Source organism: Ambystoma mexicanum, chromosome 9 (genome assembly GCF_040938575.1).
Source record: "Ambystoma mexicanum isolate Mex_15411 chromosome 9, UKY_AmexF1_1, whole genome shotgun sequence".
Taxonomy (NCBI): Eukaryota; Metazoa; Chordata; class Amphibia; order Caudata; family Ambystomatidae; genus Ambystoma; species Ambystoma mexicanum.
This window is the reverse complement of record NC_090931.1, coordinates 83,716,786-83,740,396: the sequence shown is the minus strand read 5'-3', so window position 1 is coordinate 83,740,396 and position 23,611 is coordinate 83,716,786.

Below are 23,611 nucleotides of genomic sequence, written 5' to 3'. Positions count from 1 at the left end.
AATCACGACACCGCGCAGCAGTCACACCAGCATGTTGCGGGCCCAGTTGACTGCCCCATGTTGGCAGGGCAGACAAGTCACATGGGAGTACAGGTCCCCCTACACCGACATTGGACCAGATAGCCAATGACTGTACACCACAGCCCAACCCTGCTGGCTGCACAACACTGCCCCATAGAGCCATGCCAGTGCCATAGAGTAAGCCACCACCCCCTCCCCCATAAGGTGAGTGCCACCTGGGGAGGGTATGTGGGGACATGAAGGACCAATAGCATGCAAGCCATACATCAGCTGCCCCAGCATGGACACCCTGCCCACCCCACACACAGGGCAGAGACCAACTGGCCCTGTGTCACACACTCATTGCTGCAACCATCCCCACAATGCTGTGGCCACATGCAATCTCCCCTGACCAACCAAGCCCATCTGCCCAAATGTGTGGGTCCCACTTTGAACCATAGCAAATGTGTCTTGCATTCCACACACACGTGGAAGAACCATTCTTGACAACATTCCCTATGTATCCTACAGGCATGCACACATCGCCAAAGGCATCGTCGGAGGAGGGGGCAGGCCCATCTGGGATTGGCACATCCAGGCCCTCAAGGTCCACCACCACCACCAACCTAGAAAGGCACAGACAGGCTACGCCGAGGCAGATGTCCCACCGTGAGACACTCCAAGCCAGCAGGGCCAAGCCCATGTCAGCTACACAGCCCACCAGAACCACTGTAGGGCCCATGGAACCCACTCCAGCAGCTGGAGGGCCCAACACTGGGGCAACACCTCCAGGCAGGGTGACAGTGGAGATGCAGGGGGACACCAGCCCTGTGTCACCCCTCACAGAAGGGCCACAAACCCCAGAGAGCCCTCACCACTGCCAGCAGCCACAAACGGTGGAGATCCCTTGCCACCACCAGCTTTGCCAGACACCTCGGCCAGACATTGACACTTTCCTGTGGCTCCCCTGACAAAATCCCAGGGCACCTGCACAACCCCTCTTCCCCCATACGCCATGCATCACCAAGCAGCAGTGTGCTGCAGAGGCTGGAGGAGATGGAGCAGAGACAGAGGGAAATGGAGGCAATAGGACACACAGACTCCCAACACCTGCAGGTGATCTGTGAATGCCTAAAAGGGGCCACCCGCCAGATTGTGCATAACATGACGGGGAACCGGGCGGAGGCAGCTGCCAGTACAGCCGCCCTAACAGTATACGGGCAGAGGGTTAGGAAGATCAGTGAAGGGTCTCTGCACTTGCAGAGGCAATCCGCCACAGCACAAAGGTCACACTCTAACGTATCCAGGGCCAGGCTCCATACCTTCCACTTTGACGACTCCCACAGAGGAGTCTCAGCAAATCATGCCGCGCTTGTCCCAGCGCCATTTTCTTTCAAGATCACTGGAGGCCGGCATGGGGGGAAAGAAACCATGAACATAATCAACACTGAGATTTATTGCCCTGAGTGGCCATGCTGGGGAGTCAGTGGTGTGTGTGTGTGGAGGGAGGGGGATAGTGTGCTGGGGAGTTGGTGGTGAGAGGAGGGAGGGGTGATAGTTGGCTTGGGAGTTGGTGGTGGGGCGGGGAATAGTTGTGGCACTTCATATCATTAAAACAGTTTAACTTCAACAATGCAAGGACATTCCGGATTGTGTCATTGTGGAGTTTATTTAAGTAAGTGACTGTGAAACAGTACTGCATGGCTTGTGCCATGGAAATGACGTAAAGAAAAGTGTCAATTAGTGCCTGGCAGCCAGTCTCCCATCCTTCACATCATCTCTGACGTTGCCTGTTGTGGCCCCTGCCTCAGGCACTGCATCATCATCATGTTGGGTGGCATGTCCACATCAGAGGGTAGGTGTATGTTCATCCTTATGCAGGTGTAGTGCAGCATGGCATACACAAGCACTCTTTTTTCCAACTTTCTCTGGAGCGTACATAAGGGCTCCGCCGTATGATCTAGGCAGCGAAAACATGCCTTCAGGAGTCCAATGGTGCACTCAATGCACACACGGGTCCTGCTGTGTGCGTGGGTGTATGCTATGTTGTGCAATGTTCGTGGAAAACACACAGGGGTCATTATCCAAGTCAGCCGCGGGAATCCAGAGTCACCTGCATGGGGACAGGCACAGACATTAGTCACTGTGATAGGTGTGGGCGTGGAGTTACACAGTATCAGGGCAATGGCCATCATATGCATGCAGTTGGGTCTTCATCACATGGCATGTGCCTCTACAATGTCTCTGCATGCTGTGCCACTGGTATTATGCATTGTTCTGACTTCACATGCACCCTTTTATAATGCAGCAGATGTTTTGTGACGTGTCTGTCCGTGACGTGCGTTCCTGTTGGTTGTCTTGTGGCTGTCTATTGCTCTCTTGCATGTGGCTGGCTGGGTTGCCTATCGGCCTTCCCTACGCTTGTGGGGGCATGGGGTCAGCATTGCGGGGTTGGTGGACATGGGTACATGTCTGTGGCACTAGGAGGGCTGCTGTTGTGTGATGCAATGTGGCACTTTGTTATTGATTTGGTAACAGAAAGCTTGGGTGTGGGACACAACTTTATAAAGATAATGTTCAAGAACTTAATGTGTCTACAGTGTCTGTGTGGGCGTTCCACGTGTTTATTTTGCATGTATGGTTATTTCAGGTGCAAAAGGGGGCAAAGTCTCAAGGACACCCGAGACTGAAAAGAAACACACAAGCAAGACCCGTTGTTGCCAACAGGTAACCCTTATATGCACTCACAAGGGACTTGAAATCCCAAGTTGCTTTCTAAACGTACAAGGGCCAGGTCTAAAATGTTGGATCTCTCTAGTACGTTTGTGATGTTATCAGTTTAAAAGGTATACGATGTTCAGCAGAAACCTTCAGACTTAATTTAGTTTTTCAAAGTGTGAACTTAATGATAAACATCACGAAGGAAAAAGTGATTCGTCAGATTGAAAGGTAAGAGCATAATATATGCCTAGAAATGCTTAGGCCGTACCATACAGCGAGAAATTTTGTTACAAGATTCACACAACATCGTATAAAAACATCAAACTTTCTAAAGTAAGAACAATTGTAATCATCCTAATAGGCTCCACCGTTGATAATAATTGGCTCTGTGTTTCGGATTCTTCAAATATCCATCTTCAGGACCTCGGAGCATATTGTTCCTTATTTGAGACTTGAGACTCGAGTGCGCTCCTACGGGGTAACACAAAAGGCTAACCTTAATGAAATTTCAACTGGTTGTAAAGTATAACTGTTTCAATTCTCTATGTGCGATAAGGTACTGACCTTCAGTCTCCTTGTGTATAATTTCAAATTCTGTCAACTGAGGTCCTGTATGATAAGAATAGGGATGTATGTCTCCTTTTGTCTAAACCATTCTCGTATATAAGTCAGCTGCTGTAAGGGGTTTCTATTCACCCAGCTGCCGGGCACTCGCTGGGCCAGGGAAGGTCCGCTATCATGTCAAATGCAGCAGAAACTGCTGTATTCTAAAGAGAAAGAAAAAGGTAGGTCGGGATGGCGAGAAGCTCAGTTATCTGAGTTCAAGATTGCTGAATAATTACTGTGTGTTGCCTTTGTGGTAAGCATGCATGTGTGGCTAAGCATGTAATATAGCTATGTAGGTCCACGGCCGTGGTTCCAAAGTTTATGTAGGAATCAGAAATACAATCAGGGGGTTCTGGCGTCCACATGGGTAACGTGTTATGAGTGGCCAGTGTTGGTGCGCTGCCCCGCCACAGTTATGCGTCTCAAAATGGAATTCTAAGTTACGTCTATTTCCTACGATCTAACTGTAACTGTACTCACCTTTACGCCTGTTTTGTGTGTGAAGCGCCGATCTTCTATATTGTATATGTGGTTGCTATGACACTATCGCGCACGCGCGGTCGTGCCACGTTGCACGCTCGGACATCTTTGTGTGAGACAACAAGGGTTACCCTGGGTAACCATAATGCTGATACCCTTGTATACGTGTTTCTAGGGCCCCTGTAAGTAACTCGAGGGTTAATATCTCCTGTGGGTCTTATATACATAATAACGATCGGGCAGAGGTAGTGCGCATACACCCAGATTAACTGGGTGGGCCTCCCCCAGACAATGATGGTTCTCATAAACCCGTTTGTGAAACAGGCTGTCAATCAAAGGCAGGAGGAGTGGCAAAACTGCCAAATCCATTCGGCTGGGTGCCCCAGTCCTGCCCATATGTCAAAAGGAGAATAAAGTGCAATATATAATACCTTAGTAGTCGGTTATTGTAACATAAATATGTGCCTGTGCACTTGTTTCTTCTCCGAGCTCTTGGAGTCTGTGCATCTGCACCGAACAACTTATGCTGCTCTTTTTGTGATCCGGCTTGAAGCCCCATCCATTCAAGCTACTCCCCCTGTGCTGCAGTTACAGAAGGGTATCCTAGCAATAACTAAGTTATTGGGGCGAGGGTTCCAGTTGGGAATATCATCAATTGTCTATCTCAGGTGGTACTAGCCTCAGAGGTTTTAAAGCCTCCTTACAATCTCGTGTTGGTTTCCTTCCCTTGTACTTTTAATCACAGATGAACAGGCCCTAATTCTGTACATTGTTATCATTATAATGTATCAAAACATCTAAGGATTTCTCAGTGTCCAATAAGAAAGCTGTGGTCAAAACAGTAAAGCCTATACAAATGGAGCCTTTGCAAACTAGCATCCTATGACAGTATCGTTTTCAGGCAACTGATTAGACAAAGCACATCAAATCAGATTCACAGTTCATACCCCGAGGGTAAATTGAGTCTAAAAGATCAAGCCAAAGGAGTTCCCTTTATAATAACCTTCTATGTAGGTCCCCGCCCGGCTCCCCAGCCTCACTTGTTCTAAGATCCCGCTTTTTGAGTTGGGCCACTGTATGTCTTGCTTCCATGAAGTGCATTGCTACGGGTGACTTGAAATTCTTTGTGCAAATGTTGGACTTATGCTCCGTCCATTGTATTTTGGCTTTCCCCGTTGTTATGCCAACATAGTAGAATTCGCAGCAGTACTTAAGCGCATAGACAACGTTAATCGAGTCACATGTGCAAGAGTGCTTCAGTCAAATGGCTTTGCCAGAATGGGGATGTGTGATACTGTTGCCTGTTATAATGTTGCTGCAGTGCTGGCATTTATGGCAATGCTGTGTCCCTTTATGTTTGCTGTTGCCTGCTTTGATGGTTGGTATTTCAGCTTTCACCAAACTGTTCCGTAGTGCTTTGCTATTCTCATAGGCAAAGGTAGGAGGTTGTCTGAATAGCGGTTGCAATAGTGGTTCCATCTGCAGCATGGGCCAATTCTTCTTTATGATGTTCTTGATTGAACGGCTCTGGATGGAATGAGTTGTCATATAAACCAATGCCTCTCCCTGTTTGGGGGGTTTGGGTGTTAAAAGGGTATCTCTTTCTATTGTCTCCACCTTTTCAGCAATGTCAGATATCATGGTTGTATTATAACCTCTCTCATGAAACTTCTTCCGTAGGGTAATAGTTTGGGTCCTGTATTCATCTGCTTCAGAGATGTTGCACCTGTACCTAAGGAACGGGCTCAGAGGTACGCTGTCAATGGTGCGTTTGGGGTGGAAGCTTGTTGCTAACAGCAAGCAATTCCTGTCTGTAGCCTTCGTATAGATCCTAGTAGCCAAGATGTATCCTTTACTGTAAATCTCCACATCCAAAAAGTTGATAGCTGTTGTGCTGGTTGCAGTTGTGAACTTAATCCTTGGATGCATATCGTTCATCATCATGAAAACGTCTTGTAACTCTTCTGCAGGGCCCATCCAGAACCCCAAAACATCATCGATATATCGTACAAAGATGGAAAGAAGTTGCACCCATCTGGGTGAAGTTAGTACGTACTCAGTTTCTAAATAGAATATCTACCCTTTAGCATATTTAGGCGCCATTGCGGCTCCCATGCTGGTTCCGGATAGCTGTAAGAAGTATCTATCTTGAAATTTGAAGAAGTTGTTCATCAGAACCAATTTTAGCAGAGTGAGCACAAATAGCCTGTCACCGTGGCAGTTCACTGATCGTAGTAACAACCATTCCTCTGCTTCCATTCCCGCTTCGTGAACAATGTTAGTGTAAAGCCAGACAAATTGTACTTCCTTAAGCCTTCGCAAAAAAATGCATGGTGTCCCGTCTTGGATTAGTGGTTGCAAAACTCTGTCAAGGTACTTGGCAAGGGGTTCCAATATACTCTCCGTGGCTGCTATGATAGGGCATCCAGGAGGTTTAATGAGTCTCTTATGGATCTTGGGGAGCATATAGAACACTGCGGTGATGGGATGTGAGTTCTCCAGAAACGTGCGTGTCTTCTCCGAGATGACACCTCTGTCTAGTGCTTTGTCCAAGACTTCTCGAATTAACGTCTGTTTTCTCTCTGGTGGATTGAATTGAATCTCCTTATAGGTCTCTGTATCCATAAACTGTCACTCTACTTCTTCAAGATAGTCAATTTTATCCATGAGAACAAGGGCACCTCCCTTGTCCGGAGGCTTCAAGATGATGTCATTATTATCAAGTAGGTTTCTCAAGATCTGTCTTTCCCTGTTGGTGAAGTTACCATGCTTTTTGGGATTAAATTAGATCCTTTTCAGATACTCCAATACTGTTTTTCCAAAGACTGTTAGTACATGGTTCTAGACAGGTGGATTGAATGTGCTCTTAGGAAGCATCTCCAGGTATTTGGATGGTTCCTCTGGTGCAGAGTCTGCCTTTGTTATTGATTTGGATCATGCATGATGCATTGTGGTACCTGTAGTCATGTGTGTGGTTTGAATTGCTGCTGTATGTGTGCGTCAGAATGTCTGTCAAGGTGTTTCCAACATGCGCATGCTCCCCGGGCTGTACTGTTGCGTTGGTAAGGTGGCTGACCAGGTACTACTTTTGCATTTACTAGTCATGCCATGCTTTGTGTCATTACTCACCACCCACCCCCCCTCCCAATTTGTTCTTGTGCTTCACAGTGCATGTGTGCAGGCAGTTTACCTCACCCACTATCCACATCCATTGTCCTCTGTGCCTCTTCATGTATTCTGGCAGTGTGCTCTTCCGTAGGACCATGGAGTCATGGGTGGAACCTGGGAAGCACGGCAGTGTTTGATGACGAGGTTGGGGTAGCAGGTCACCTGCACATTGAGGGAGTAGTAATGCCATGCCGTGCACCATGGCCACAGAGTACTGGAACGGGCCAGTACCAAGGAATTGTAAAACTGATACCAGCTTAAGCAGGGGGGCACAGCTATATGGATGTTTATCCTGCTCCCTATGTCCTCCTGTATTGTGCCAAGCAGCACAGTAATGGTCTTCCGGTCGAGGCGTTACAGAGTCACCAACTGGGTGTCAGTGAGGGTCCAACGTGAGGTCTTGGTCCTAGGGATGGGTGCACGCCTTGCTTGGGCTCTCTTCCTGCTCCCTCCCATACTCCCTGTGCCCTGGGCTGGTTGACCTGCATCTCTGCATCCAGGCGCAGCATGAGCGGCTGCATGTCCCAGCTCAAAATGGTATGTGGATCATTGATCCTGTATAAGCACTTTGAATAAAAGCACCAATGGTAATTACCATAATCATGTAAGGCATACCATTAGATGGGCTGTCATTATACAAGTTCTGGTGAGCACCCGGGTCGGCAACATCTACCATCACTTGTACAAATAGGAAGAGAAGCATACTTGCCATGTTCAGACATTGCCAAGGACATGATGGATTGGTTAACATTGGCTTTATAGTAATTGCTCCTAGTTTCATATATTGTTTTATGGAATATCTATGCTTGATTGTCCTCACCTTTGGCTGGGCCTGACAATTCCTACAGTATTGTTGCATTTTTCTAGAAATATTTGCAGGATACATAATATTTATTGAACACAGGTGGCAGAAAACAATATCTGGTTAAATTATTTAACTCAGATATTAAGGTAGGTTTTAAAAATGTAAGGAACCCCCGCCCCCTTCTGCTACATATGGTGAGAGTAGAATTGGTAATTTCAGTTAACAGGTCACAAATTTCACAGCGCAATCAAGTAGAAATCCATGAAAATTACCCTATAATTCAGAGTTACACAGCAATGCATTGTGGGCATGCACATTATATGAAGAACATGCATGTTGGCTCCATATCAGATCAGCATCATTACCGTTTGTGTAAGCACTATCTCATACATAGCTTTATCTGCCCAAGTCCTGCAGATGTCAAGAATGCAGCAACCATATGCATATTGCACCCTCTTAGGGATTGAACTATAGCAATCTGCTATCATCATGGCCAATAGGGCTGGGTCACATCAGGGTCTTTCTATTGTTTTCTGCAGAGTTGTTCTGCTGCTGTCTCCCTTATGGTATAAAAGAGAGCATTTAGGTGTCCCTATTTTTTCTTTCCATAGATATACATTAGTCTCAAAATAGTCACGTAATCATTGATGTAAATGCCCTAAAAATGTGGTTCTTTTTTACATCCATTAGCTGTGTTATTCCTCTGCTTGATGAAGACGAGTTACGTGAAGCATATTTGACTCGTTTCCTGAAATGAGGCTTCCTCTGGTTCTGAAGTGCTTTTGAGTGAGACCATTATGGGAACAATTTCAGGAGCAGGCGTTTATGGTGCTTGGTTGGGATCCTGACACCCGTCAGGGGCATGGCAACAAAAGATCCAGATAGGCTTAGACCTGCCACATGCTCAGTAGAGTTCATCTGATCATTTACTATACACTCGTCTTGTTCTAATGCAATGTTTCCATCTTCTGTTTTTCATACATGTCACACATTATGCCACAATAATCTGGAACACATTTTTAAGTGGATTATGTTATTATGAACCACACAGGGCCGGTTTAATTAACAAATGATTTTCCTTACACCGGGTTTCCAAGTTATCTCCATATGGGTAAGCTGAGCTACAATGTAACAGAATAATACAGTTGACTAAATTGCATATTTCCAGAGCTTTATTTTCTAGATGCACTCATCTTATCGAGTGTCCCTTATTTTCATCCTCTCTGCCAGGAAACATATGTGGAAATAGCATGCACAACACAACAAGGAGCCACATAGCCACGACGTGCAGAAATGCCATTCATACCACCCATTCTACTCCTCCCACACAAGCAGTGATGCTGGTTAGGGGAAGGAACGGTTCTCTACAGGACCCTGCATGTGGCCCCAGAGCCTGTCTGTGCTTAACTAACATATAGGGCCTGCTGGGTTTTCAGGCACCTACCAGCATTGTTGTCACTGAAGCACCGGCACTGGAGTCCTGTGGGATTCCATGGAAATGGGGATTTACAGTTACCGCTGCCACTCGTGATATCCCGTTGGCACTGGGATATCAGTTGGCAGTAACAGTGTCATGGGGCTGGCGTAAACGCGCTGGTAGCCCCAGTGGGTTACTGCCAACCTTGTAATGATGCCCATAGAATGGGTAAGACTTTGTTTAGTGGCTAATCTGCAGGTAATACCCAGACATGTATTTTTAGATAGTGTGCAGTCAACTCATTTCTGCCCTGTCTTCCTCTGTATTTTTAGCCACAAGCAATGCTTGGTAATTCTTGACTGCATGACCTCAGACTCTAACAAAATTGGGAGGCACGATTCTAAATATTCGAGCAACTCAATTAAATTGCCTTTCTAGCCATATGACCCAGCACTACCTGGGCGAAACAAAAAACATTACTATTTTGGTGGTAATTTGGTCGTCCATCCATGGAATTTCCACAAACCATTCGGTCCCCTGAAATTATCACAGATGTATGAGTAGTGGTATGATGTGTAATTCCTCATTCTTGGAGTCCATTTGAATCCATCAGGATTGTTGCTGGGTTTACCAGGAGCGGTAATTATGCACAGCAAATCTGATATGTTTTGGGGGCTTAAGTAGAGGATCTACCTCCAGCACGATGCTTCGAGTGGATCCTCCACTTTATTACTAATCCCATAGTAGGGTGGTGCAGAAATGCAGCACCAAATTGGTGGTAACAGAATTACTGCCACTTTACCATCATTTGTAATGCACTATCATACTCTTAATGAGCCTAAATGTCCAAACTCGTGGCATGGTAATGCCGTGGATAAAGAGGCCAGTGAACTAGAACAGGCACTCCTCAACATAGAATATCAATGCTTAGAATATCATGTCATGAATATCAAACCAACAAACGACAAAAACAACATACTAGATTGGGTCATGACAAGAAACTTTGTAGCCCATTTTGACCAAACTACTCCATGTATTTGGTCCGAACATCATGTCATTGAGTTCACTGTAGAACCGCCGACCCCTCTCTTAAAACCTCTTAATCGCAGCAAGAAGGTCATGAGTTGAAATTTTAAAATGATTGGATCCATGGATATCCAAATGTGCTGAAAATCCATTACATCATCTACCTCTGACTCAGACGCAGTAGAATCTTAGATAAAATTTTACTTTGATACATTTGAGGAAATGATTGACCGAATTGCCCCGCCTTGGACTGAGGTTGGCTAGAGTCAACCCTAGACACCATAATTGGTGTTTCCCTGAATTATGTGCCCTCAAGAAAGCTAAGCGCTCTCTCGAAACCAAGTGGCTGAAGCATCCAAATGATGAGAACAAAGAGATCTGGAAAGCCTAAGACAAATGTTATAAACATCAAATAATAGAAATAAAAAAGATTTCTTTTTTTAATACACAAATTAAAGAAGCATCAAATACATCTGGAAAACTCTTTCAAAGTACTTTCTTCTCCTCATGTACCCTCAGAATTAGATTGTGTGGAAGTTCAGGAAGCATTTGAAGCCAAAATTGGTAAGACCAGGGACAAGATCATTGCGCAGTCTTCTCTGAAACAGAGCGGAAAACTACCTATGTCGCCACAGGGCCACCATGCCCACCTGCAAAACTCTTTTTTTTACCAATCTCTGTTCTAGAAATGGAGAAGTTACTTTCCTCTACAAAACCTACATCATGTACTGAAAACCTTCTCCCCCTGAAGCCATTCTTGAACACAGAGCCGTTTTTGCACTTCTTTTTACCCGTATAGTCAACTCCACCTTTCATAATAAGCACATCCCCATTTCCATCAAGGCAGTTACTGCGACTCCCCTCCCCGAAAACCAGTCTGTGACCCCAGAGACACAGCAAATCTAAGACCAATCACAAACTGCAACTTCCTCCTGAAAATTCTGGATAAAATTGCAACTCTACAACTACAATCCTTTCTGGAGGCCAACAACACAATATACAGGGCCAATCTGGTTGTAAGCCAGCCCATATTACCGAAACAACACTGGTGGACTTGCAATCTCACATGCTTGGGATTATGGAGAAAAGCAAGATGGGCCTTCTAGTCATTCACGACCTTAGGACAGCTTTTGATTTTCATGATCATCGACGAGGTCTGAGTGCACTTGTCTCTATAGGAAAATGCTCTCAAGAAGCAGTCGAATGGTTTCACTCATTCATATCACACAGAGTGTCCAAGATTCACTGGGGGGACTCCTTTTCTCCACCAGCTCCCATCCAATGTGGCTTGCCTCAAGGAGCCTGGGTATCGCCAATGTTATTCAACATCTACATTCGGCCACTTTGCTCATACCTGGAGAGTTCAGGCTTATTATTTCCCAACTATGCAGACGACACGCAACTGGTTCTGGAACTTAGTTGTGATTTTTCCCAGGTCTCTTCAAAACTCCTCCACTTATACAACTTGATCGAGTAATGGGTGTCCCAAAACTGGATGTGCCTTAATGGAGGAAGAACCAAGCTTCTGATCTTTGGCTCGCATCAGGCTAGATCTAACCTTAAGGTAGACTATGAAATCTTTATCATTAATGTCTACATTATTCAAGTCCAGAGTAAGATAAAGACACTAGTCATCATTCTAGAATCCTCCCTGAATGCCTATGAATATACCAACCTGATTAGCAGAAATTGCAATCATTACCTTCGACTGCTAAGAAACATCAGGCCCCTTCTAACAGAGGAGAATTGTGTTAGCATCGCCCGCGCCACCATCCTATCGCGGCTGGATTACTGCAATGCATTGTTATAAAGGGCAAACACCTCCTGCCTAAAGAAAATGTCAACGCATCCTGAATGACGTCATACAGATTGTCACGAACATTCCATGGAAAGAACATATCTCTAAGCATAGGGGGGATCTCCACTGGCTACCTGTACAAGATCGTATTAATTTTAAAACATGCACTCTTGTCTATCGCTGTTTCTACAGCATTGCCCCCTCCTATCTCAAAGTCTGCCATTTTCTGTTACACTCCATCTAGACCACTACGCTCGTCTGATGTTTTACAGATATCCTGCCATGCATGTAAACACTCCAGAGGGCTACAAAGATATTTTCCTGTCCGTGCAGCCCAGCTTTGGAACTCTCTTCCTCCTAGACTGAGACTCGAGAAAAGCTTGATCTCTTTTCAGAGGGCGCTGAAAACAGTGCTCAAGTTATCAGGTCTCTTAAATGTACTACTGTTAAACCTTCCTGACCTGCTTTGTCCTCTTCCCTTTCTGTTGTCCTTGTGTATTTGTGCGCCCGATGCCTGTGGGCTGCCGGCACATTAGAAATTAATAAATAAATAAACATTCACTAGCCTGACACATTGAAAAGAAGAGACATGCCATTGAGGTATGGATCTTTTTATTTTTCTTGTTTAACATTCTCTGATGATTTTGAGATCCTGGGGAAGTCTTTGAACTTTAAGATCAGTATGCCGAAACTAGTACACCCTCTTTTTTTTCTTTTTTCAATTGGTATCTTCAGGTTTGAGTCACATAACCATTGTCTGAAGCAGTTGCTTGTCAGAATTTAACTGTCTTTAAAATAGGAAAAAAGATAATGTCATCCTTGACTTTAAGTATCCATTGTTTGGTAATTCATTAACATTTGAACTTTTGTATATATGCATATGTTTTATGGTCTTTTACTTTCTCTTCATCAGCCTCTTTTTCATAACAGCACCTCATTTCTGCCAGGGTGGATTGTGTGCTAAATGACAGTGATATGCATGGTATGGTATGAGTGAACCTTTACTATCGACTAATTGTTGAAGATAGTATATCATTTTACATGATACATGGCGTAGCACATACAATTCATTCTCCACAGTGCAGTCTGTGAAGAATGTAAATATGGTTGCATGAATTTCTTTTGCATTGAGCAGCTTTCTTTGCTACATTCAGACCATAATGTTTCAAACGGTTTCAGTGAGTAGTTCCTCAATTATTACAACACCAGAGGTAAAATTCCTTTTTGGCAGATGACTTTGGAATCACAGATAATTGGCGATCAGATTGAAATCCAGGGGTGGGCCGAAACATGCTGCATGTTGACTTTGTGGATCAGATGCGACTGATGAGCCTTCTGATTATTATTTAATCGTTTTATGATTGATAGGACCCACACACAGTAGAACTTACAAATAGAGGTTTGACGGCGGCCTGATTGTTTGAACCACCATCCTTTTCAAGTCTGAATATTTGGCAGATTTGGGGATGTAGGTCAGCAGATTATTGTCAGTTCGCACAGAGAAATGTGCTCTGTAGAGATAATCATGGAGTTTGTTAGTCAAAGCCTACTTGAGAGGCAGGAATACCAACTTGTGTGTTGGATATTGCATTTCAAGTGGATTTAGTCAACGACTGGCGAACGCCACAGGTTAAATGACACCCTGATTTTCTTGATATAGCACTGCACCCAATCCCCATCAAGGCTGGCGTCTACATGGAGTATATAGGGTAGCTGTGGATTGGAATAAGCCAGGATGGGCGCTTCTGTGAGTGTCTTCTTCAACTGAGCAAATGCTTGATCAAACTCAGTGGTCCAACACTGTACGAATGTCTCTTTGGGGTGATGAACAGCAACACAGTTGACTTTTCTGGTAGACGTTTCCTCCTGCAGTGCCAGGTAACCCTTGGACAGGTCGGTCAACGGCCAGGCTATATTGGCAAACCCAGACACAAACCTTCTATAGTAATTGCAGAACCTCAGGAAGCTTTGGATCCATGACATGTTCTGTGGCTTTGCTTCCATCTTAGCGGGGTCCACACTAATCCCTTGTGCTAACACGAGATGGCTGATTTATTTCATGATGGTTCTGCAAAATTGACACTTCTCCAAGGACACCTCCAATCCTTGTTGGTGAAGATGATCTAGAACCTTTAAAAGCCTTTGATAGTGCTCTTCTAGGGTTTTTCCAAAGACAATAACATCAACCAGATAAACCAGTACCTCCAGTAAATTCATATCACCACCAGTGTGTTCCATCAATCGTTGAAAAGTGTGTGGAGCTCCTAATATCCCTTGGGGCATCTGGGTAAATTGATAAAACCCAGGAGGACAAATGAAAGCAGCCTTCTCTCCGTCTTCCTGCAGCATAGGAATTTGATAATAGCCGCTTCTCAAATCAAGAACTAAAAACCATTTGCTCCAGGCCAAACATTCAAGGGCCTCCTCTATTCAGGGCGTAGTGTATTGATCAGGGACCATTCTATTGTTCAGGCGCCTGTAGTCTATGCAGACCGTACATTGTGATTTTATTTTTGGACTACCACTATAAGTGAAGCATACAGACTTCTGGACTATGGAATTATCCTGACATTTAATCGTTCCTAAAGAGGCCATCTGACATCTTCCACATCAGCAGGAGCCAATCGCCTCAATCTTTCTCTGAATGAAGTGTTGACATTTAGCCGGATGTGGTGCTCCACTCCATGTGCTTCACCCAGATCCCAATCACTGGTGGAGAATACATTGGCTTGCAGTAGCAGCTGACTGTGCAGAAGTTCTTTCTCTCGCTTCGACAGTGGTGAGTCCCGGTTGACCATCTTAGCATCCAAAGGAAGATGCATGCTTTGAATACACATTTATCTGAGCCACCGAGTTGGTGAGATACAATTGTGCAATCTTCAGGCCCCTTGGAATTTGTATGGCTTTTTCTTTTATATACGTGATAGGGAGCTTTATGCTCTTCAATCCTTGGCCATTGTCAGTTACTAGTGTGCGTTGCACCGGCAGACCTCCAGGCCTGTCTTCAGCCTTGGGAGCCTCTATCACCAACCTTCCGTAACTGTCATGTTCTTGGAGGCTTACAAAGCTAGGCACCATCACAGTCTTGCCAGGTAGTATTTCAGCTTGACCATCATTGGTGGTAGTTATGACTCCCATGGGCCCTTCAGGTCAATCACGCTTCCCCATGTCTCTCTTGAGATAGGCCTGTTGCCAGGCTGGGTGCATCTTCAGAGTTCTGGCAAACCGTGGGATGGCCATCTCCGTACAAAGCTTGGCTAACGTACCAAACAGTGCAGAGTTGGTGCCCATTACCAGCAGCACTTCAGAATTCTGGTTCTTCATGGTGCACACCAGCGCCAAGTTGTTCAAAGTGTGTTTTCACTCAAGCCACTTCTTGTGTTAGATGGATTTTTTTTGCACAGATATATGCCAGTTATCTATAGGAAGCATCTCCAACTCCGATCAAATTCAGCCCTTCTAGAGGTTCCAATGGTAGATATTACATATGCTGGTGATAGTAAGGCTTGTATGGTGACATGGGATCCGCTCTCCAATAATGCTGTAGTTTATTTTATTTAATGTGATATAGTTTATGAAAGTTTACACATATTAAAAACAATATAACATAATATACAACAGACAAACTAATATCCAATATTCACAGAATATATCACTTAAGAAAATCATCAATTAAAAAGCATTTCTTTCCAATTAATTAATATTATTCAGCCGTCTACTGCAAAAGTCAAATAAGATGGACCCAATAGTCATCATATTCTTCCACAGTCTCCTAAAGGGTTCCCAGAAATGTCTGTCAGGTCATACACACTCTAATAATCAATATTGCAGCTATATCTGGGAAGATCCATACGCATTGTTTATCAAACGTCATCAAATTGATTAATTCATTCAAAACGTTTTACCACTACATTCCTTATCCAAAACAGAGACATCTGCAGACTCTAGTTCTGCGTGTTGGTACACTGATTCCAGAATGTTACTTCTCGAATAGTCTCCATTTGATGGACAAATCCACAAAGGTGGCTAATATACACTGTTTCCATAGTAGGGCATTCAGTTAGAACGTGTTTTGCAGTTTCTCCCTGATCTCTGTTAGCACACATTCGGCTGAAACGGTTCTCTTTAGGAACACCTCGCTCAATCCCAACTACAGACAAAACCGGCAAAAATCTCAGTAACATGATGGATCTCCTCAGCGACGGAGATTGACAGAGATTCATATATCGCTGAGATTGTTTAAATGTATACAACATCATGGATACAAAAGCGTAACCTTCAGGCGTCCCAGGTGGGCAATATTCTCTTGCCAATCCCACAAATTGTCCCGTCTGCCCAGTGCTGACCTCATATTAAGGCAATCGCTCCCCCACTTAGTTTCCCATCCCATCTCAAGGAACAGATTCCTCATGGTTTTACTCAAGTTTGATTTCATCTGGGTTTTACGCTCTTCTTCACCCATACTATATTGGAGTGGGTTAGTTGGGTCATTGAGCATCTTTATATACAATTGAGCCCTTTTCTTAATCACCACTGACTTCAGTGAAAGAATGCCAAGCTTTAGGCAGATTATGGCCATAGGTATACACTGGGGCAATCCCAGCAGCTTCGTCCAAAATCTTGCCTCTAATCCCTGCAGCCATTCCAATTTGGTCATGCTCAATGCCTGCAGTAAATAGGTGACAGTGGGGACCAGGCATTTTCACTATAGTTGACAGGCTCCCCAAATGGAATATCAACTTTTGGTGAACTGACAAACGAGTGCTGTTATCTGGGCAGCCCTCCTCAGGCGTACTTGGATACACGTGTCATATCCCCCGTCTGCATCAAACTCTACACCAAGGTATTTATATATCAGGGTGTAGTTAACTTCCCTGGTCACTTCCCTGGTCTGAGCCAATAACCTTACTTGTGCGATCTTCTTATGGGCAAACAAGATTACTAAGGTTTTGTCTAAATTGATAGTTAGACCATTGGTATTGGCATATGCCCAAAGTGACTCTGCCGATCGTTGTATAACACTGAATGTATGGTCCATTATGACCAAATCATCGGCGTAGGGCAGAACTGAGCAATGGACCAAACCTATTTTAGACGGGCAGTTCAAGATGGATTTGAAGGATAGCGGGAGGTCATACACAAACAGATTATATAAAAGGGGAGCTGTGAGTGATGCAACCCTATTTCACCCCACAATATTGTTTCACTGGCTCAGTCATCATACCCCGTGCATCCAGCCTGATGCACACTGAAGAATCAGTGTGTAGTAATTTAAGAAAAAATCCCGGGAGGGCAGCCCAGCGTCTCAAGTTTATACCACAGCCGTTCCCTGCATACTGTATTGAAGGCTGCCTTAAAATTGATGAAGAGGGCATAAAGAGGTTGGTTATTGGTGAGAAGTGCCCTAGCTCTCAATTTATCCAACACTAGGAGGTTATGCGCAGTAGAATACGAAACCCGCTTTCGAAAACCTCTCTAATATGCCCTCCTCATCGACCGAGGCCTGCAGACCCTGGAGCAAAAGAGAAGCAAAGAATGTACCTGTACATTCCAGCATTGAGAGCAAATGGTAGTTGCTCAGGTCGGTCTTGACTCCGCTCTTAAAGACTGAGATCAATATCGCCCTCTGCCAGGTACTCGGGATTATACCATCCGTGAGTACCTTATCAAAGAGTATCTTAAGGAGGTTAGCCCAGAAGTCAGGGTTTTTCTTGAGGACCACGTAGGCAAGCCCATTAGGGCCAGGAGCTCTAGATGATTTGAGCGGCTTGATTTTCCCTGCTAGGTCCTCCACCACAACCTCAAACCGGGGAGTTACTACAGAGGATTCAACAGTGATACGTACCAATTTATGGTCAGGAAGATTTTTCTTGGCCAGAAACGTGCACCATGTCTGTGCATCAATGGGGTTTGTCATTGCATGTTGTTTGTTACTCCTCGTTTCACCCAAGAGTGACCAGGTGTTACGATTATTCCTACTGCAGAGTATAGTCACTGTATGTTGCCATAAGTTATCTTTGCATGAGCGTCACCAAAACCTAAGCCACCGTCTGTACTCCCTCCTTAGTTTCCAAGAAGTCGCAGAGAAGGCCGCCAGTTACCGTGAGGCATGCTTAGCTCTTCTAATATCTCTCCTGAGTTTATCTTAATATCAAAAACCTGACCTGGACAGGATTCTCTGATTGCCATATTTAATTTGGATGTGGCATGGGTAGCAGAAAACAGAGTTAACCATCCTTCAATCTCCATAGCTGACATTGACTCAAAACGTTTATAGTTGGTGTTGGTCAGATTGGGTATAGCTCTAAAAGCTTTATTGATGTTTTTCTCTGACCAGATTATACAGCTAACTGCATGATTTACACTTAGGTCACCCATCGATCTTATTTCAGTATTAATGCCCAATTTTCCCATATTGAGTACCAAGGCTTCATGGTCGCTCCAAATATTAGGACTAACAACAATGTCCTTAATCATGTCAGCTAATTTGGCACTCATAAAAACTTAGTCCAGTATACTTCTTGATATACCCCTGCTCCATGTATCCTTTTCCTGGGCAATCACTTTTAGTCTGCCTGTTGATGATCTCGAGTTCCCAATTATAATGCTGCAGTTCTTTGTCTTTCAAGGTCGACTTGGACGGTCATGTCGAGTCCAATGAGTCCAGCTAGGATGCCACAGTGAGTATGTGCTTGAGTTCTTAACCTGGAACAATTTGCTGGCAGCCCAGCCTTGGTGTTACAGAACTCATGGACCGAGCAGAGATTGTCAGATGGTCAGATGGCCAGACCCACCTGAGCCTTAGTTTGCCACCCAATGAGATTGAGTCCAGGATTAGGCATCACTATTGAGTTGTCTGAGCTAGATTTGGTCGCCCTTAATCCTGCTGGCAAGGTTCTAGCTGCTCATCCTCTAGAGCCTCCTAGGCGTTTCCTGACAAGGCCCTTGAAGGGGTAGATTTAAGAGCATCACAGCGAGCAACTATACATGCATAATCTGTTTCTCTCTCGCACAGGCGAGTTGAATGATCGTCAGCTCCACACCAATGGCAGAATCACTAGGGTGGTAAAGGTGCAGAAGACTGAGGAAAATTCTCTGGGTTCTTGTGCCCGAAGTAAGCCTGATTCTCCGACTCCCCGGAAGGTGGATAGGCACCACTTCCCCTGTCCTGGTTAGGCAACAGGTTCTCCCTAGCCGCCAGTTGCATTCAGAGCTTCTTGACCAGCTGATGTAACTCTTCTGGGTGGCAGCAGTGTCTGGAACAGTGGTCCAGCCTTGTACTCGATGACTCTGCACAGTGATATCGCCTGTTTCCTCTTCTAGAGCCCTAATGGACCTCAGCATTTCCTTAAAGGAGGGGGAATTATCCAATTTCTCATGTAGTCTCAGTTGTAGTAGTGGAATTGGCTCCTCTTGGTATTTGCTTCAGTCAGCAGCGGTTCAATTTGGAGGTCTCCACTCCTCTTTGGTGAGCCTGTTGCAGCGTCTGTTAAATCTGCACCACATAGTCAGACAGATTCTCACCCGAATGCAGGGTGGTGGCATGGAACTAAATTATCAGGTCATCCCGAGGTTGAGTGGTACCAAAAGCTCCTTCCAAAGCTCCCATCACTTGCTGAGAAGTAGGATGGGACACAAAGCAAGGAGTGACTGTATCGTCACTAAAGCGGGGTCCTCATGGCTTCCACTACCCAATGTCTCTTCTCTTGGTCTGACACCTTCCAATCTTGCAGCACAGGTTTGGTGAGCCCACAACTCATAAGCCTCTTCACCTTTTGGAACAGCCCGCTCCCTGGAAAATGGTTGTAGTCGAGTAAAGGTTCCATGTTCAGGCATGAAAGATGATGTAGGTTGCCATTCTAGTGCCACTCTAACAGCCACTGCCACAGCGGCAGCCTGACAATGGCCCATTTGGTTGACATAGCAGGTTCGGGGCGCATAGGTACACCGGGCAAACAAGCAGCGGCTCTCCACCTCGGATCTCAGTGGGTAGAGACTTGACTAAGTGAATTACAACCATAACACAGCAGGTAATATTTGGTGTCTTGACCATGAATGCGCCCCACACTTTTGGCCTTCCCAGTGAGGGGTTCCAATCAACCGGTCATGGCCAGGATTTCATCAGTAGTGACATGTAATGGGACCACTAAAAAACAAACCTCAGGACTAAGTCCTTCAGCATAGACCCATGGTAGCACAAAGTCATGCGCCATATTGACCACTTGTGAGGAAGTAGCCAATATATTTCACTGGCTCATATTTTTGGTAAACCAGAAATCCTTTTTTATGCTGGTATACTTCCTCGGATCTCAGCAGTGTAAGGTGTTTCTGCCCTTGAAATGTTGTGCTGTGGGGAAACTGTTGACACCAAATAAATTAGCCGGTGTGACTGCTCCTCTGCAAAAAAGCCTCTTAAGCATGCATGATCATCAGGGAACTTTGCTGGTCGGGAATGTTGAAGAGGGTTCTAAACCCAAATCTGGGGTAGACCACTCCCTACTGGCCCCAGCAGTTTTGGCAGAGTTGGATAGAAGGGTATGTCTGTCAATGGGTCCTTCTACTCCTGGTAGGGCTAGAGGGGGCGGTTTTGATAATGTCCATTTATTCGAGGCACCTATTCCGGTCTGTGCCATGCCCCCTTCAGAGGAAAATCGTACAGGGTTACATATGGGTGAGACTTCTAGGGTAGGAGATGCAGGGGTGGATAGCAGGTTTGGGGCTTGGCAGGGTAGTTCCTTCCATACCTCCCAGAAAGGTTCTAGCCCTGCTTCCCTGTTTCACTCTTCTCCCCACGAACATAAAGCTCTGCTAATAGGCCCGTCTTTTGAGGGCCTCAATACAGAGGACATTGCCACTACATACGCAGCATTGCCTGTCCTAACAAGAATATTAAATCTATTGGATAGCGGTCACGAGGGAACACACATGGATATCCAAAAACTTAGGTTTCTCATTTTGGATAGCTCAGAGAAAATAAGCAAACTGGATGGCTTCGTCTTTGCTGTGGAAAGATGTAGTATGTTTACGGGGCTCAGCACGGTGCCAGCCAGAATAATCACTCATGATCAGATTTCACAAACAGAACACAAGATTCAGGGCGGGGGTCAATTCTACGCTGAGGCCATGGCCAATGGTTATAAGGACATATTCTTCGCTCTCTTTAGTAGCATGGACGAATTAAAGACCATGGTTTCTAAGAATAACAAACAAACCAAATGTTTGGAGTCCCAAATGGTTCTGGCGCACTTTGCCCCTAATTTGGGAGTTGTCAACCAGGCAGTCAGTGAGCCTCACTCCATTAATCCTCTGAATACACCCACCTCAGATAGTCCATCTGCTCTATGAAGGGCCATGGGGGTGTGCACTACCTTCAGAGGAGGGAGGTTATGGGGACAAGGATTCCTCTCTGGAATCTGCTGCGGCCTTTATACCGCATATCTCCTATAGAGAAAAGAAATTGAGGGTAAGGGCCCTCAAAAGCAGGGCCGTCCGCTCTGGCGCAAGAAATAAAAATCCATGTAAAAAAAGCAAGAACTTACCCTCTCTCAAGGTACTCAATACCAACACAAATATAAGATATTTATGGCCTATTTGTTGAAGGCGGCATTGACTTCTTGCAGTTAGATGAAGAAAGTCAAAAGGCGTTACAGTTAAAGGAGTCGGCTCCGGTATTAAAAAACAAAGAAGGAACTAATGACTTGTGTGTCCTGCCCCATGCTTTTCCTGTTTGTGATGTGGAAAACGAGTAAGTATGGAGAAGCCTCTAATACCTTGACAGAGGCTTTGAGGCATAAGGGCAATACTCAGGAAAAAAATATAAAAAATAAGGATTTACAAAAAAAAGAAAACATCCCTAGGGTGATAATGCCCCAACAGGGCACAACAACACTAATAGACACACAGAAGATCCAAAAAAAAATCCTTCTAATAAAAAACAAAAAGGTGGGATTATTAAAATGGAAAATCTAAAAACTGAATGTACTACGTAACATTAAGCAATTTTTTACACCCAAACCTAAGGCAACGTTAATTATTACCTCATCAGAAGAGATGAGGCAGGATTATCAAAAAATGCAAATGACCACCCCTACACACACATACTTAAATTGCCCCACTAATATATCTCTGGGGGGAAAAAACCAACAACACATCAACAAGAGGGATTGGGGGTGGGAGAGCCCAGAATACTCACCAACTCAACTCTCGTTCCGAGTGAGGACATTAAAATATTAGTCCAACAGGCCCTCACGAATCTCTTGGAAGATTCAAGAAAGCAGGGTTCTCAATTTCCGTTACACCCGAACTGGGCTTTTGAAAAGATCTTGCCTTCAGATAACACTGATGTGACAGAAAGAGGCCTTATTGATCCGCTTCTCACGACTGGGCTAGAAACTAAAGTGATCGCACTGGCTTCCAAATCTACCATCCCATTAAAACATGGGGGACTGAGTGATGACCAGCTTGCTCATAACCTAGAAACTATGCATCATCTGATAGGACCTGACGCAATGCTAAACCAATCTAGCTCATTATTGCATAAATCCTGTCGAGAATCACGATCTACCAGAGCATATCAACAAGATGGGAGATGCTCTCCTGTAAGGGGTAAGAATTATGCCCAATATAAGGAGTGGGAGGAGTCCCCATGAAGAGCGAGCAGGTGAAGTTGGAAATAACAATATCCATACTTCTGGAGAACTAGCTTGTTTAGGTGAACCTAACAACAGAATGGAATGGAGGCCCCCTAATTTTCTTGATTTTCCTAGTGTCATGCTAAGCTTTATGTTCCCTCAAGGTGGCCCGGAGTCACTAAACCGTGAGAGAATTATGTCCATCTTCAGAGAGGTGCCAAGATTATCCTTGATCACCTCTCGAGATATTAAATTGGTTGACTATATTCACCATGTTAGGTTTGACTATGTTAGGCTGGTTTTTTATTCACTAACTATTTTAGAACTTGTTTTGTCGGAAATTGATGCTTTGCATTGCTTTGGCTTTAATCTAGAACTCTGCAATGATAGATTTCTTAGGCTCAGGGCTGATGTACAGGGGATGAGTTTAAAAGACTCTAGCGTGTCTCCACAGCAAAAAAGTAACGAGCGGGATATCTCACAGATTCCAACAACAGAGACCAACCTGAGGTGGCACACTCAGTCACTCAGAGAGTCTCTTGCAAAAATTCAAGGATTACAAGAAAAGCCATAGATTTCTGCTTGCAGGAAACTTGGGCTTTGTCCCCGCTGGCGTTGGATGGCTTTTTTGTACATCAATTACTTGCTGTAAAAAAAAAAAACAAAGGTAGACCTTCTGGAGGCCTGCTCATTGCAAGAAACACCCTTTCATTCAAATGTATTAAACTTTTTATGATTCACGGGGGGGTGTATTGCTATGCTTTTACATTTTTTTACATCCAGATCCCCTGAGCCATTTATTGATCATTAATCTGTACTGGTGCCCTGGTCTTGAGTTGAACGAATTCATAGAGATGTGTGTGGGAGCGAGGGGCCAATGGGCCCCTCTCTATCATCACTTCTCAGTACAAAACTTGGACCAAGTGCCTCTAGTGGTGGGTACGCCCCTCGCCCTTATG